Source organism: Lonchura striata, chromosome 2, assembly GCF_046129695.1.
Source record: "Lonchura striata isolate bLonStr1 chromosome 2, bLonStr1.mat, whole genome shotgun sequence".
NCBI lineage: Eukaryota > Metazoa > Chordata > Aves > Passeriformes > Estrildidae > Lonchura > Lonchura striata.
In genome coordinates, this window is record NC_134604.1 from 25,239,926 (window position 1) to 25,256,749 (window position 16,824).

At 44.2% G+C, this 16,824-nt stretch overlaps 1 protein-coding gene across 4 annotated transcripts in view; it reads right to left on the minus strand.

The window, feature by feature from the left end:
* LSAMP (limbic system associated membrane protein) overlaps window positions 1-16,824 on the minus strand; it is a 1,016,243-nt gene that overhangs the window by 120,247 nt on the left and 879,172 nt on the right. The window lies entirely within an intron of this gene.

Here is a 16,824-nt window from a genome sequence, read left to right on the forward strand (position 1 = left end):
CACCTTTCAGCCAAGAGGGATCCCCCATGGGCTACCTGCAGTAGTTAGCTTCTGTATGACTGCACCACACATGGCAGACCAACAAAGGCACGGCAGAATCTTTAAGATTCACAAGATCAGCCATGACTTGGTCATTCAAGATCCTTGAAAACATTCCAGGCTGAGTTTTTGTCACAGCTCCAGAGTGACCATGAACTAGGACCTGAACAGGCACTTCTAGGTGTGGAGTGTGCCAGCTGTTGCAGTATTTCTTCTCTCACATCCATGTCTGGCTTCCATTCTTCACACCCCATGTCAGGTGGTGAGGAATTTTCACTAAAAAAAAATCTTTTTTTTTTTTTTTTTAATATATTTTCAGCTTCCAAATTTGTGTGTAGTGAGGAATGAAACAACATCATTTTCTGCTTTGCTAACCACAGAGTAAACAGACAGCAGCTTCCTCATCCCCCTCCCCGGCAGGAGTGGCTGATGGTCCTTTTGAGGCAACACTATCTATAAGCTAGGTGGGGAAAAGGAAATGAAGCCTGAAGAGAGCAACTCACTAATTCCAGCTGTGCTGCTCGGTTCACAGGAATGTTGTTTACAACCCACAGCTCATTAGCCCCTCTCTGTAGGCCCCAAACTCATGGACAACATTTGAGTATCTATGACCATGGGACCCCCTTGAAGGAAGAGAACCTATTGAGCAAGTGAAGCAGACATCTATTTTCCAACAGGTTCACTCCTCCAGGCAAGGAGGGATTTAAGCCAGGCTCACTGGGGAAGGATTGCTATGATCTGTGGACAAGTGCCAATGCAGAGGGCAGTGAGGGAGCAGCTGGGGGGCAACACAATGGGGAAGGCTTTTGCACACCTTGTGAAAGCAGGACAGCTGGGGGCCCACCTCAAATGCCTGTGCAGCAGTGCAAGTAGCATGGTGGAAAAACAGGAAGAATCAGATGTTCACACAGATTCAAGTGGGATGTGTGTGAAAAACTGTTGGGATGACGGAGCTGGGGTAAGACAGCTCTTAGGACTGGTCTGTCACTCAATACAGGCTTTCTAAGGAAGACGGTGGAAAGGAGAGGAAAGGAAATGCAAAGCACTGCCTGGCATGTACGCAGATTTGGATGCTGAACTAGCTCAGGTGTAAGCATCAGAGGATACAGAGTGCCTTGGTTAAGAAGAGGAGATACTGCTTTAGACAGGTAGAATAAGCCTCACAGTAAGACTCCCTCTTTAGGGACCAACCACCTTGATATTTTCTGGAAGGGAGAAAGTGCTAGGCTCAAGCAGTCCAGGACACATGGGCATCCTTCAGGTTCAGCATGAGTTAGCAGTATGCCCTTGCAGCAAAGAAGAAGCATCCTGGGTTGTATTAGCAAGAGTGTAATCCCCCAAGTGGAGACAAGAGTCTAAAACCCTTTACATGGTGCTTGTTAGACAGCATCTCAAGCACTAGATCAGTGTTGGGCTCCCCAGTACAAGAAGGCCATTGACATGCTGGAGCAAATCCACTGGAAGGCTCCCAAGATGGTCAGAGGGCTATAGCACATGGCTTCCCAGGAGAAGGGTCTAAGAGAGATGGGTTTGTTCAGTCTGAAGAGAAGGCTGAGGGAGATCTTATTGCTCTCTACAAAAAGTGAGTGGGAACTTGGAGAAAAGAGACTTTTCTCAGAGGTGCACAGTGAACACTAAAAAGCAGCTAACATGAGCTGCAATGTAAGGAAGAGTCTACCTCAAAATAAGGAAAAAGCTTTTACTTTCAAAAAGTCAAGACAGGAAAGGGCTTCTCAGGGAGGGGATAGAAACTCACCCCTGGAGATACAGAAAACTCTCCTCCTTTCTTTCCCAGTGGATGAGGGGAATACCCTGTCCCATGGCTCAGGACAGACCTGCACATTGTTCCAGCCAGCAGATCTGCAGGCTGGCAGAGCCCTGAAAGTTCTGGTGCCAAAATCCAAATTGATACTCTTACTTACTGGGAACAAAGCAATTTGGAGGCCCACCTCAGACCTGATAGAAGACCAACATGCACAGGAGAGGAGGGATGGGCTTAGCCTGGAAAAGAACATCAGAGCTGCTATTTCTGCAAAAGTTGTGGCCCAGGTGTTGCCCAGGTGTGGCCCAGATGTCACCTGGACAGAACACCTGGGCCACAAGGACAGTGACTTTGGAGCATCCTCAGCACAAATTCTCCATGGTGCATTGGCAAACCTGGGTAAGCAGATCCCAGGAGTAAATCCAGAGGCTACACCATATTTTGGAAATATTACCATAACCTCAAGGGGTTAACATTTGCATAATGAAAAAAAAGCCATGCAGCAAACCAAGAATGACTAAACTGAAGCAGGACTAGCAGGTGAAGCTGTGGGCCAGTGTGAAGTCCTAGTATAATGGTGCCAGCCAAAATGGCTGAGGAGAGAGCAGCAAAAGCCACTGCAGGGCAGCAGTAGAGCTCCAGCTGGGACATGTATAAACTCCAAAGCTGTCAAGACATTTTACTTCACAGAGGATCAAGTAAACTCAACCAGTACAAGCAGTTTTGACCATGCCTATCAAATGCCCAAGAAGAAGAAAATGTGTCCAGATGGTCATATCTGTCTTGCCACTTTTTCAGATGGGGGTGAAAAGGACATCCAAGTCTGAAATCCTGTTAGGAATATAATGGCTGGTTCCTTTCAGCTGTCACCTTGGTCAGAAGGCAAGAAAAGGCTAAGGCAAGGGGGAATAGGGCAGGAAATAATTTCCCTCTAAATTTAAAACCTGGCTTGGCTTCATCTGTTTAGAATCCAAAGCCAGTGGACAACAATTTCACTCAGATAAAAAGTCAGAGACTTTTAATTTTCAGGACGTCAAGCCAGCATGTTTAAATGCCAAAACTGTCAGCACCAGCAACAGTTAGCATTGCCTCCTTGGCACTTGTCATTACTTTGTACACACCTTTTTAGGACAACCTTAAAATGAGAAGCTTTGACCTTATTATTTTTCCCCATGTGTGGGTTGTATTATGTTTTCACAGGTCCAAGACTGCTGGAAGAAGGATTGCTGAGAATAAAACCTCCAGGGACCAGAATCTACTGGGTGTCACAGCCTCCATTTACCCAGGCATCTCCTGTTAACCCTCAAGTGGAAAATTCTTTTGTGAGTGGCCTCTCCGAACTATTAGCAGAGGCAAACCCACAGGCTGCAGCCTCACAGAAGGGCAAATACTACAACTCAACAGACCTTACAGGCATTTTCATAATTTGACTAACAGCTTTTTACTTCAGGGGAGACCAGGCTGCTGCTGCTGGACCCCTCTGGCTCCAAGTACCATGGGAAAACACTGCCAGGGTCTTAGGTACTGCTGCAAAATATAAGATTGCCATACTTTTTTCTGCTCTTTCAGTGTAAAACACTTGGAGTATCCATTACAGTGTGCTTAGGATGCCCCTGGTTGGGGTGGGGAGCAGAGCCAGACATGAAAGGAAGTACACTGTAGTACCCACTCCTCCATCCCCAAAGAGGGAGGATGCCCCACCCACATCTGGAGAGATGGGAATGAGCCCTGAGAAGAATGGCTTAAAACTCACATATTTGTTTCTCCTGCATTTCACATCTACTGGACAAGGCTGATGCCAGCCCAGCATCTCATCTTCCACATCACTGACAGCAAATAACAAATCCCAAAGTAACCAGTGGCCATTCTCCATGAGAGAAGCTCATATTGGAAGAGAAGGAGAGCTGCAAGGCAGGAGTGGGACAAGGGCAGAGATACTGTGGGGTGCCCTGGACTGGGAGGGCTGCAGGGCAGGAGGGGTACAAGGTCAGAGCTGGTGTGGAAGATTTTAAGTCCCAAAAAAGATACAGTGACAGAGCTAGGTAGAACAGGCTCTTGCAGAAACAGCTTGCACCGAGGCTGTTCTAGTTAATTGCTGTCAATCCTTCACTTCATGACAACTGCAACTCACATTAATTTAAATAATAAGAAATACTGAGACATGAAAAATAGATCATGCTCCCCCAGCACAATCACTGTTGCTCTTCAGATGAAAGCAGGTGATTTGTTTCCACAAAAACACCCGCTACAGCAGTTATTACAGACCAGGGGCTGCATACGCGAGGCAGCAAGGAAACCACAAACAAGCAAACACACAAACATCTGCTGCTGTTATCCTTGCCTTTTATGACTAAAGCCCTTCAGAGCTCAAAACTTCTCCTGAGATATTACCTGGGATGGTGTGGGTGGGTTGGATCAGTATTCTGATTCAAGGCTATGGAAAGAGGCAAAGAGCAGTGTACATCCCTAATGTCAGTTAATGAATGAGCCCAAAGGCTAAGACAGGAGTTCACATGCAGGAGACAAGCTCCTTAGTGCCTTTCCAGGAGTGCAGTGGGGATGGAATAAGAAAGCACCAAGGCCACCCTTTCTAAAGGACTGCTCCTAGAGATCTCCTAATATTGTTTATGCTGAACCTGACCCATGCCACAGCTCCCAAACATTTCAGATCCCTACCTTTGGATCAGAGCACCTAGGCACAAAGTGGCAGGAGTGGGAACCACTGCTTAGCAGAAGGGGTACAAGGGGTAGTACAAGGGGTACTTACAGGCTGGGGGCACTAGTCCCTGGCTCCTGCACTTGATGGCACTCTGCTTTTATGATGCTTCACATGACATCTCAATGCAGCGGGAGGATGGGTTTGTGAGAAAAGGGCAGGATGCACAGGACTAGGAACTCAGCTCAATAAAAAAATGCAAACACAGGGAGAGGGGACACCTAGCTGGAAAATTCTGAGCCATGTAAATGCACTCACATGAAATTCAGTCAGATGCCTGGACTCCTCCCTCTGGGTAAACAGTGTCTTACACCTAAGACCTTTGGATGGAGCTTTCCACTGTGGGGCAGCTACTCCCCAGTCTCCAATTCCAAAACTACTCAACAGTACAGTATTTTGTCAATAAGTCACAAAATATATATAAAATAATATAGCTCTTATTCCCAGTTACAGACCTAAAATACAGCAAAAGCTATTTAATTCCTCCAAGACACAGATGCAAACAGTATTGCAATTGCCTAAGAAAGCCCATAAGCTTCATTTACATGGTCTAACTGCTAGTCCGAAAAAGGGCACCTTGGATACAAATGGAAAAATTCTCAATTCCTTCAATATATCCTCATTAGTTGCTTCCTCCAGTCTATTTCCTTCCTCTCTATAGGCAAGTAGGACCCCCATCTGTTGGATAAAATTAAGAGTCCTACCCACTAATACACAGGAGTCACCAGCTCTCAGGGTAAAAAAACCAGAAAACATCAGGACTTCTTTCCAAAGTCAAAGAAACTTTGCAGCCACTAAAACCCTCCCCAGGTGCCTATCAATTAGCCTTGAGAGTTCTTATTTCCTTGTCCCCAGATCCCAATTAACAGCACTTTATATAAAACACTAATAAGCCCCAAGGTAGAGGGGATGCTGACCATCATATGGTCCTTCAATGCTTTAGAACAGCCACCTTGCTCACCACAATTAGGGGCCCTTTCCTGGGGCAATTAATTGACAACAAATTGGCCTCATTAGTCATTGTTTAGTTAAAGTGTTTAGTGGTGAAAAGAGAACCTGAAGAAGGGGCTGAGCTGCTAAACACAACTAAATGGTTTAATTTCCCTCTTATGTGTGCAGCAGGCTAATCACAGCTCTTTACAGCCCTAACAAGAAACAGCTTGTTGATGCTAAAGTCCGCAAAGGGAGCAAGCTGAGGGCTGGAAAGTAAAATCCAGCCACCCTTTGGGATGCGGCGTGGTAATGTTTTTGAAGCATTCTACAGAAGAAATGCGACATCAGACCCAAGATGTGTTTTTTACGGTCTGATTCACGCTGCAGCCTCAGCCAGAGGGAGACGAAGCTGTCAGCAGAGTGAGAGGGCAGAGAGGGAAGTTGTTGAACTTCATTAAAGAGAGTGGACTCTGAAAGAGCCTTCTGACCTTCCACTCTGCTAGGCTTGTTTCACTCTGCCAATGCCTCACTCAGCATTAAAGCTTCTGTGAAGTAGAGGCGAATGCTGAAGGCTTGGTTGTGTTTTTTAATCCCCTGGGAACCAAAAACCTCTCTAAATACACTACAGAGTTTTCACAAGGTGTAAAAATTCCCTCTTTATGCTGTCTGAAAGGGAGTGCCTCATCATGTGGTGTCAGAGCCCTGGCCTGGTTCAGGGGTTCCGTGTGGTAGAAAAGTCTCTCCTCCAACCTGTGCTTCCAAAGAAAACGCAGCAGCCTCTTGTTTTTCAGTCTCAAGGCAGTTTATTGCAAGTTATCTAAAAGATTTTCTTCTCTGGCTGCTGTGGTTTGGTCAGCAGCTCAGGCAGAGGCACACACACCCCTGACACCCTCTCTGTCTGCTGTCTTCTTCTTCTCTCCCCCTGCCCCTGGCTGCTGCTATCGTTTATATGATACATTACATGATAATTGTTTACAGTTTTTCCCCAATACCTACTACCTATATTAAATGGTGCTTTTCTACTCTAAAGCAATCCATAAGTGCCAACATCATCAAGAACATGGAGGTAAGGAAGAAGAAAAAGGAGGAACAGGACCAGCCTACATTCCTCCATCTTAAAACTTCTGACCCCCATGTACAAAATAAAAACCCCCCTGTACAGGTGTTAAAACCCCCTTGTACAATACTAAAAAATTCTTCCCTCTTCTTTGTAACTACTTCTACTATAATATATACGTTTTTGTGACTCCTTGTTCCACCTTCAAAGTTGGTAACTCATTCCATGGCTCAAACTCAAAATCACCGCTGTTTCCAGCTGCCTGCGGGGTCTAAAACGCTTCTGACCAGGGCCTGGAACCTCCAAAAATGTCTGAGGGACATTGAATTCCAACAATGTGGCCTTTATGGAAGAGTCTATGACAGCCAGAGCATGGAAACCAATTTAAAAGATCTGCAGTTCCCAACCCATGGTGTGCTCCCCCACTGTTTTGCACTGCTGGAGGTGATCTCCATCAAGCATCACTGCTGATGCCAAGAGAGGCCAGGCAGAAGGAGGCACAGGGGCTGCTAGCTTGGGCCTTGCATCTTGGTGGGCTCCCCCCATCATGCAGCTGAGCCTCACCCGCTGAGACGCCAGGCAGGAAATTGTTTAAAATCCAGATGGGGACTGTGCATATCGCACTGCCTGGGAGCAGAGAAGCAGACAGGATCCTGTAAATCAAAGCCATGTGCAAAGCTACCCATGAGCTGGTAGCACTTCAGAGCACACCACACTAGAGAGTAAGAGTTTACAAGCCAAAACATTTTGTCTAAAGGAATGCTCTGCCTCATCCAATAGTGTCTGGACTATTTTTCCATATAACATTGCACGGGAAGCCCTTCCAGTACATTCTTTCTTTCTTAGCAAAGAGCAGCAGAGTGTGAATGTGTTGCACTGTCCCATTCCTGAGGTGTTGGAAAAGACAACACAGAACTGGGCTCAATTTCTTACATTCATTTTTACTGATTTTACTTTTTATAAAGTTGTATCCATTAAATTTTCAGGAGAGAAATTATTTAGCTTCCACACTGAGAGAAACACAGAAAAGAACATCTTAAATCTCAAGCCAGCCTTGTTTATCAGTGCACTAAGGTGACAGTATAGGTCAGGGTTAAAAGCAGTCCCGCTCCTGTTCATAGCCCAGCATCTCCACTTCAAAACTGGATGCCAGCTTTGCACTCTAAAGCAGCTCCAGCTCGGAGCCTGAGCTCCAGCTTTTGCCCAGTGCTGATTGTATTTCACCCACACCTGTCTTTTTGGTGTGCCCTCAACAAGCACAGGTTTACAGAACCCACATTTTTGGGTCCTGATGCAGTCTAGGAGGGGAGGTTCTCAGTTGTGTGCTCAGCATGTAAATGAAAGGACAAAACAGAAGCCAGGCATATGCCCAATATCTGCTTATCACCAGATTTGCACCTCTGCATATGAAGTTCCTTGCTACAAACCTTCCCTTTCTTTTCTATTAACATACTGAATTTATGCCACTCATCTGCAGTTTCTGTCTTTGAAGCAGTGCTCTGTGCACTTGCTGTTTGTGTTGCTACGGTTCTTTCCGCTTGTAAAACTGGCTTCAAGAGCTTTATGGCTAACCCTCCTAGAGGAACCTGCTGTGACAACACAGCCTTCCTCACAGGACATGTGTAAACAACAACAGAAAGTGCTTGCCATGCTAATCCCCAGGGATTAACTCTTGGAATGCCACCTAATTCCAAACATTTTAAGGACTGCAGACTTTGGTCTTTGTTTCAAGTGTGTTTACATATTCCTTTAGACTTTTCTTTTTAAATCTGGTAAGTATTTACTTTCAGGAATGAAACAATATAAAATTATTCTTTCTGCAGACATAATCAGCCATACTGGAAGAGAAATCTTGTGAGAAAAGTTGTCCTTAGTGTCCAGGTTCTCCAAAGACATTTCTGAGAATTTTCTTAAGAACATTTTCACAGGAACATTAAGCATGCTGGATGTAGATGGCATGCAGCTGAGTCCTAATATGCAGCACTTCTAGGGCTTTATTCAGAGCCAAGTGAGCTTCTCCTTTGATGTTGTTCACCTCTGTACAAGTCCTTATACAGGAAGTACGGGTGATGGCTTCAAGGAAATGCAGCCAAAATGGGGATGCTTTATTAGCCAGTTGAGGAAAAAAACCCAAGATAGTTGGTTTTTAACTGAGTCTCAGCAGCCCTTGGCTCCTGCCTGTTAACTCCTTTGAGACATAGACTAGTAAGTACTGACCAGGTATGAGGAGAAAAAAAATAACAGATGAAAGCTGATGTCATTCGAGGGCAAGAGATACAGGTTCAGAGAAGGTCCTGATAAGGCAAGTGGAGGAGTAAGTTAATTTCAGGTAATACCCCACTCTGGCTGGAGAAACAGAACAAAGCCAAATTTTTTGTTTGTTTGCTTCCAGATCTTGTGCTGTTGCTTATATTCAGCTCATTAGGGACCAAGTATAACAACAGAACAACCATCATGAACCACTGATGAACATCACACAGAGGCTGAGTGAAAAAGCCATCTCTCTCCACAGGCTGTTCTCAGATTCCCTTGACTGCCTATGGTTTATCCTACATCCTCTTCAACAAGCCACAGGGTGATAAAATGACTCTCAAAGTATCTTGTGCATACCACATACCCAAGGATCTGGCTCAATTTCAACTGAGGCAGAATCTCAGTGACAAGCCTCTCACTCAAATCAAATGCATGTGGTTCATGCTAGAATATTTTTTATTAGCAGGCTTTCCTTTCTTACATGTTGAAGTGAGCAAAATGGGGCAGGACTGCTTGCTGTAACAACCTTTCAAGATTACTTTCAGCTTCTGGAGGAGCAGAAAGCCACAGCAGCACTTTGGAAATGCTGGGTTTGCTTTCAGTCAAAAGTATAACGAACAAAGATAATAATCTCATACTAGGACCTTTACACAAAATCACAGAATGTCTTGGGTTGGAATAGATATTAAACCTAAAATCATGTAGTTCCAACCCCCCTGCTGTGGGCAGGGGCATCTTTTACTAGATCAAGTTTTTCAGAGCTTCATCTAACCTGGCCTTGAACACTTCCAGGGATGTGGCATCTACATCTCTGGACAACCTGTTCCAGTGCCTCACCACACTCAAAGTGAAGAATTTCTTTCTAACACCTAATCTAAACCTGACCTCTTATAGTTTGAAGCCATTTCCCCAACCTGTCACTATATGATTTTGTCAATATACTCCTCCATCTTTCTCGTGAGATTCCTTCTGGTACTGGAAGGCACTGAAAATTAGGTCACCTCGAAGTTTTCTGCTCTCCAGGCTGAACAATCACAGTTTTCTCAGCATTTCCTTGTAGAAGAGATGTTCCACCCCTCTAATCACCTTGGTATCCCTCCAAGTGAGGGTCTCACAGAGGGGCAGGAGAGGCACAGAATGCCCTCTCCTGCCCTGCTGGCCATGCTGCTTTGGATGCAGCCCACGATACAATTGGCTTTCTGGGCTACAGGAACACATTGTCACTGTTTCTGGATCCAGAGATGTTGGCCTTTCCCATCACACACAGTTATAAAATGCCAGTTGTGAGGCCTTCACTTGCTATCCATTTTTGAGCTTGGTGATAGCTGCTGCAGCCTCATTTCTAAAGGCCAGGGTGCTATCATCAGCCATCTGAGAAGGGAAAGCCAAAGAGTTCAAGGCAAAGAATCCCTCCTGCCAGAAATGCTCATCTACACAAGTCTGATGCAGCAGAAAAGAAGAAAAAACAAATGCAGTACTCCTGAAGTAAAGGTATCTTTGAACAAAGCAGGCAGTTAGCTAGAGACAAGATCTGATTGTGGTGATCTCCTTCCCACAAGGCAACCAAGAGCCAAGGTTTCTGAGGACAGTTTCTGCTGTTGGAGCTTTCCTGCCAAAAGTGAGTGCTCTGTTTTGGTTCAGCCACATGGAAGAACACCTTGACATCTTGGAATTTTCCTACTGTTTCCCTTTCCAAGCTTTGCTGTGTGGTAAAGGTGTGCTGCATATATGCAGACAACCTCAAAGGGAGGGAAGGGATGAATCCCAAGAACTTTGCTCTGTAAACATATGACATTGAATTGGTGCCATTTCAATTAAGAGAGGATCTCTCCCAGGCTGCCAGGAGTGAAGCTTTTTCATTGTAGTCTGCTAGGACACATAAAACCACTGTCTTCTTCCCCCAGAGCGGTTAAAGGCTTTTCAAAGTTAATGGTTTGTTGGTCCCTTAGTGTTACAGACTGAGGGAATCACAGAATGGATAAGGTTGGAAGGTGTCACAATGGATCATCTGGTCTAACCTTCATGCTAAAGTATCATCCTAGACTACAGTGTCCATTCAGGAGGATGAGGTTACATCCAGAAGGGTTGCCAGCACCTTTATGTTTAGTGAGATAACATCTTTACAGACAACTTTCATCTAATGTTCTACAAGCAGACACTTGCCACCCCAGAAATCCAGTGCTGTTGGGTGCAGAGCAGGAATGAGGTCTCCCCTCTGATTTTCAACAAAGAACACAAAAAAAAAAAAAGAAAAAAAAAAGAAAGAAAAAGAAAAAAAAAGAAAATTCTTCCAACTGCAGTAGGGAATCAAAAACTAAAGTTCCATGTAAAACACAAGCCAAGTCTCTCTACTGTGACAGCACATCCACATCTGAGCTTCTGTAAAAGCACAGTTATCAAGGTGAGCAACACTACTAAACACTACTAAAAAATTGAAGGAATCAGGTAGTCTGGTCCTCCACATTCAGTGATCTACACATTTGTGCTCCACCTTTCTAAGGCTCAGTTCTCATTCTCACTCTTAGAGGATTAGTGTGTGCAAGATATATGGCATCCCCAGAGACTGCTACCCTACTGGTGTCACTTATCCATCAGATGAGTAGGAGAGTAAGAAAAGAATATCTGCAAAGCCTTAGATGTTCTTTATGAGGAATTAACATGCTGCAAAATTCCTTGGCAGAACAAAAAGGATAAATGCAAGGCAGACAAAACAGGCTTGATGCTTCTCCGCTGGTATAAATTAAAGAGAACATGAAATACTCTTTTACATGCAAAGAAGGAGAGAATCAGCCTTGTGGTTCATAAACCCAAGGTAAAAAGCTGGCCCCTCAAAATACTGTGCAATCTGAACAGGAGTGGAAACATAATCAATAAAGTTAGGGATACTGATGAATGATAAGGATACACTCATACACTTCCCCTTCTGATGGTCATGATATACTGGAGTCTGCAAAAATTATTTCCCCAATTATTTCCCAAGTACAAAGAGTGATAAAAAATACAAAGAAACTTTGCATCAAAACACAATTCTGAAAACTCTGCCAAAGCCTGAAGAAAAGCAGAGATATAGCCGAGATGGTATCGCACGATGGATCAACCTGCCACTGGATTGGGTGCAGACACTCATGACAAATAGGCACAAGGGATGCAGCACAAATACGGTGTGACACTGTATCCTGGGCATATGCTTGATGTATGGAGGATTAAATGCCACACACACACCGTCCTGGGTAGATTATATCTAGTGCTGACAGATACCTGAGGGATCTGTCTCTTCCTTTATACACTTTGGCAATTGCCATGCCAACAAAGGATTATGGGACTGGGGGGGTGAGAAGGAGAGATCATTTGCTACTCTGTTTAAAAGAGACTTTATCCTCTGGGGGAATTTTGTCAAGATGTTGGATTTCTTCTTAAATTATATTTCTACCTGCCTATACACATTTGAGGCTGATGGGCTTCTCTCCTTTCTTCTGCCCCTCTAGCACAGCACCTCATTCTTCCGGAGTCCTAAACAACCCTAAAGCAAACGTGGCTTCCATAAGTCAGTTTGAATACTGCAGCCCTCAGCCCTTGCCTCCATGCAAGCTGCAAAGGCAAGAAAACAGCCAACATGCTGTAAAGGCCAATTCCTCTCCCTCTGCAGTGAGCCCTCTGATTGACGTCTCTGTTCGTGGAGAGAGACAGACTGTCTTGAGTGTGAGATAGCCAACTATCACCTGGGGAGGTGATTGGAGGGGGAGGGAGGAAGAGAGGGGGCCACCACCAGACAGACAGAAAGGCAGAGAAAGACAGACAGAAAGCAGAGCTGGGGAGGGGGAAAGAGGAAAGGACTGACAGTGTAGTGCAGATGAGAGAAAGACAGTAGTGCCTGATGAATTAAGTTGTCAACTTTGGCATCACCTGTGTACCTTGTCATGCCAATAAATTCATTGAAGCTGAACCGTGAGTCAAGAGTGAGAGAGTGCTGATGGAAGGAAGAAATAACAGCCCATTTAAAGACTCAGAGCAATTTATGAGTTACCTCAGGAGGGAAGTAGTGGCAATGGGGAAGGAGAGGTGCTTCCCCATTGTGCTGGGCACGGAAGCTTGTTTTGGATTCAAGCTGTCCACCCAGTCGTGCTGCAGACAGTAAAAAGATAGAGCAGAGACTTGGTTCTAGAAAGAGAAAGGCAATGGAGAGGCCTGCTGGGGGTCCAAGGGGAACAGGGTAGGCACATGACTTGGCATATGTGCCTCAGGAATTCTCTTGAGGTGCTGAGGGAAGACATTGAGAACAAGAATCCGGGTACCCCATTGTGAAAGGAGACAAAGAGTGTAGAGCACAGCACCACATCACTGAGGGAACATGAAGGAAAGTGAAGGAAAGCAGAGCACAGCTCTGGCACAGAGGGGTGGCTGTGCTGGAAAGCCAGGAGGGACACAAAGTCCACTGATGACTCTGAAATTGGAAGCATGGCACTGAGATGTTAACAGCTTTAACAGGCTGTACCAGGGAAGTACTGCACCAAGGTCCTTTCCTGTACAGATAAAGAATTTCTCACCAACCTTTTCAAGAATTCCACAGTCTGCTGGATGTGACTGAGGAATAGGAAAACCAATGGTACAATGCCCTCACCCAATGCATTCTTTCCTCCTCTTGCAACTACAGCTTCCCAAACTGAACAATATCTGACACAATTATCTGAGAAATGCATCTGCCTCTTTACTCTTTTCTTTTCATCCAACTTGCCATTTCCCACACAGGAGCTTTTGCAACCCTTGTGCTTACAGATGATGGTCAGCTCCACAAGGGCAAAGAGTGGCAGAGGGTGATTTCCAAAGCAACCTGAGACCCCCTGTGACCTCATTTGTAGCCATCCAAAAATGTTTACATTCATGTGACAAGATGTGTTCACTGACCCTTGCAATGAGCTGACCTCAACCAAGCGTCAGGCACAGCACCAGGAAAGAGTAGGACACCACCTGCTCTGAGATCCATTCCTCCCATGGCCTCTCCTGCTGCATGCTCCACTGAAATCCCCGCTTGCATGGAGGAGAGAAAAGGAAGGAGACAGGAAAAAAACCTCGATTTGTCCCTCAGGAAGAAGTATTGGTGGTATTTCCTTCAATTAGGGAGACATTCTTACTCAGCCACACAAGTAGAAAAGCTAGTCTTTGCAGCCAGAGTGAAATACTGAAGATTTACAACTGTTCAGGGTATTTGGAAAGTTTGGATAGAAGTGTGTGTGGACATGCATAACATTTCACAAATCCATGCAGAGGAAATAACGCATATGGCATAAAACTAACGTATGCGGATATCTGCGTGAATACTTATAAAAACATAAACATACTTGGAACGTATATATAATTATAGTTAGATACATACTGATATATGCACATATACAAATACTGCCATTTGCTCCTGAAACCCCCAGCCTCTTTGAGAGCTCTTGTTTGGCTGCTGTTTTGCAGGCAGCCACGACACAGCTGTCCGGACTGGGGTCCCCTGAGCTGTGCGGTGGAGCTCTGCTGGCTGTGTTCAATTTGACATCAAATGAGAGCAGGGATCTCGCTGAGCCAAACTCTGTTCTGATCTGACTGGTGCCCAAATCAGCTCAGCTGTAGTGCCCTTGGGCTGTGGCACTGTATTAAAGTTGAGGGCAGCTTTAATCCGCTTCGCCATTTGCACAGTGGAAGCTGTGCTTGGCCTACTGGGAAATTATGAGCATGTTCCTCATTCGAGTAAAGTGGACAGTTCTTTTCCAGGAGTTGTGATCTTTGTGTTTGTGTAACTTAGTTTAAATGATCTAAGTTGGTGGCTTCCAATCATTCTCATTCTGAGGGCAACTTGCAATTTCCTGGGGAAGGTACGTGTGCTGTACAGGGAATGTAACTCTCCTAACAATAGGTTTGGTTATCATGAAGTTCACAGACTTCCTGAGAGTTACAGACTATGATGGTCTGGTGGATTTTCACTTAGTATAGGGAAGAAGGAAAAAGTCTCACAGTTCATAGTCTTCTTCTGTCAGGGGTATTGAGTTGATTATTGCCCCCTTTAACAACAGGAATAGAAAGACAGAGCTGCAGACATGTTTTGCCACGTGTAGGGGCTTGTGGTACACTTAAGCATCCCTGTCTCCTTGAAAGGTGACAGGGACATCCTGCCCCACAAGAAATCATATCTAACCACACTCATGGGCATCGTTGCTCCTGAAGGCACCCCACTGACTCTGCATTGCCTAGACATCCCTCCCACAACATGACAATGGGACACACATGTAAACCCCTGAATGCAGGATGTCAGAGTATGACAACACCTACGCCATCAATAGCATCCTGGCACCTGGATGTTGGCCCTGGTGGCAGCTGTAGTAGGGCTGTATTGCTTTTTAGAAAATTTAATTTGTATACATGAGGCATTGCAGAAGAAACATTATTGTCCAAGAACATTCTCTTCCTCACAAAGCCGTTTAAAACCAACTATGACCAACTTGTACTCCTGGAACTGCTGAGGATCCCAGGACACCTTGAAGATGGCTTGCCTTTATCTGTGTCTAACTAAACAACAGATAAAAGTATGGTAAGGAAGTGTTTAGATCAAGCCAGAGGCTGGAGATAGGAAGAATGACTTCTATTTGGAAAGACTGTTCAATAGAAGAGATACTAATTAATAAATAAATGAAAATAGGTGACATTCATTATGACATTTAAATGACTAGATGCCAAGTCTTTGTTAAAGTACCATGTGGTCTGGACGAAGGCAATCACAGAGAAAGGGCTTAGAAAAGCTGTGAGTAATGGTGACCCAACCATTTAACTATTGACAAAACACAGGTGAGGAAATGTGAAAGGGAAAAAAAAATCTCTGCGAATCATCAGCTAATGGATTAAATGCATCTGGGTGAGAGATGGAAATTAACTGATCAATCCACTCAACAGCTGCTAATTATATGTGACAAGGCAGGCAGACTCCAGAAGTCTATGGAGCTCAAAGGAAAACAGTGCTGGTAGAAAAATTTGAAGGCTGCCTCTTGCCACTATGGGGTGTGACATTTGCCCCGGTGAGAGAATGTCACTGTCACTGAATAACATTTAACTCTGCAAATGTTTGAAGTCTGTATATCAAAAGCACAGAAAGGGGGGTTCTCTCTCATTGCTTTATAACAATTTGCAACATTAGGTATAAATATATGGTATCAAAATTAACATGCCAGTCTAAACAAAATTAAATGTAATGCTGCAATCAAAATGAAACCTTTTTGCCTCATTGCAGTTAAACATTTTGACATTAGTGAATTGAAACTAGAAAGTTGAAACGATTTGTTGTGACACTCATCGGTCAAAAAAAATTTGCACCCCCCATGCCCCTGCAAAATGCTTTCATAGCAAAAGAACTGATCTTCTGATAGGAAGTAATATCACATTTTCTGATCACTACTTGCACAATTTTATTTTGAATTTTTGTTAACAGTAATATTTTCCTGACCACTTCCATTTTGGCTTACACCATTTAGGAAATGATCACAGAGATATTGACTACTTTTTCTCTCCCCTTAGGCTTACACTTTGCATATATTGATCCCTTGGGACTCCTTTAAAGTCATGTCTTTGGAGAGTCAGCAGATTGTAGGATATATAGAAAATAAATAAATACTAATGATGAATTAATTGATCACCAGGGAAAGATTAGTACCAAAGTGTGATTTTTCCTTGAATAAGATTAGAATGGGAACCTCATTAATGCAATTCTCACCCTGCACTGTAGCATCAAGTTTTGAATCTGCTTTTGGAGTAAGGATAAGTCCTAATCACCTATATCAGCAATTAAATTATATTATTTCAAAGGGGAAAACCAATGTGGCTTATAAACCTGGTGAAACTTCCAAATTAGGTATCTCAGGCCTGACATTATGACACAATCAATGTAATTTCTGGAGATGATGAGACCTGAGCCAAGGCAGTCTTCCAGACTTGTCATGCTAACAATATTTATTATCTATCGTCAGACCCCAACTCTGTAATTTGTGGGGGTCCAACATGTTCTGTACATGGCCTGTACTATTATTTTTAGACCGTTTT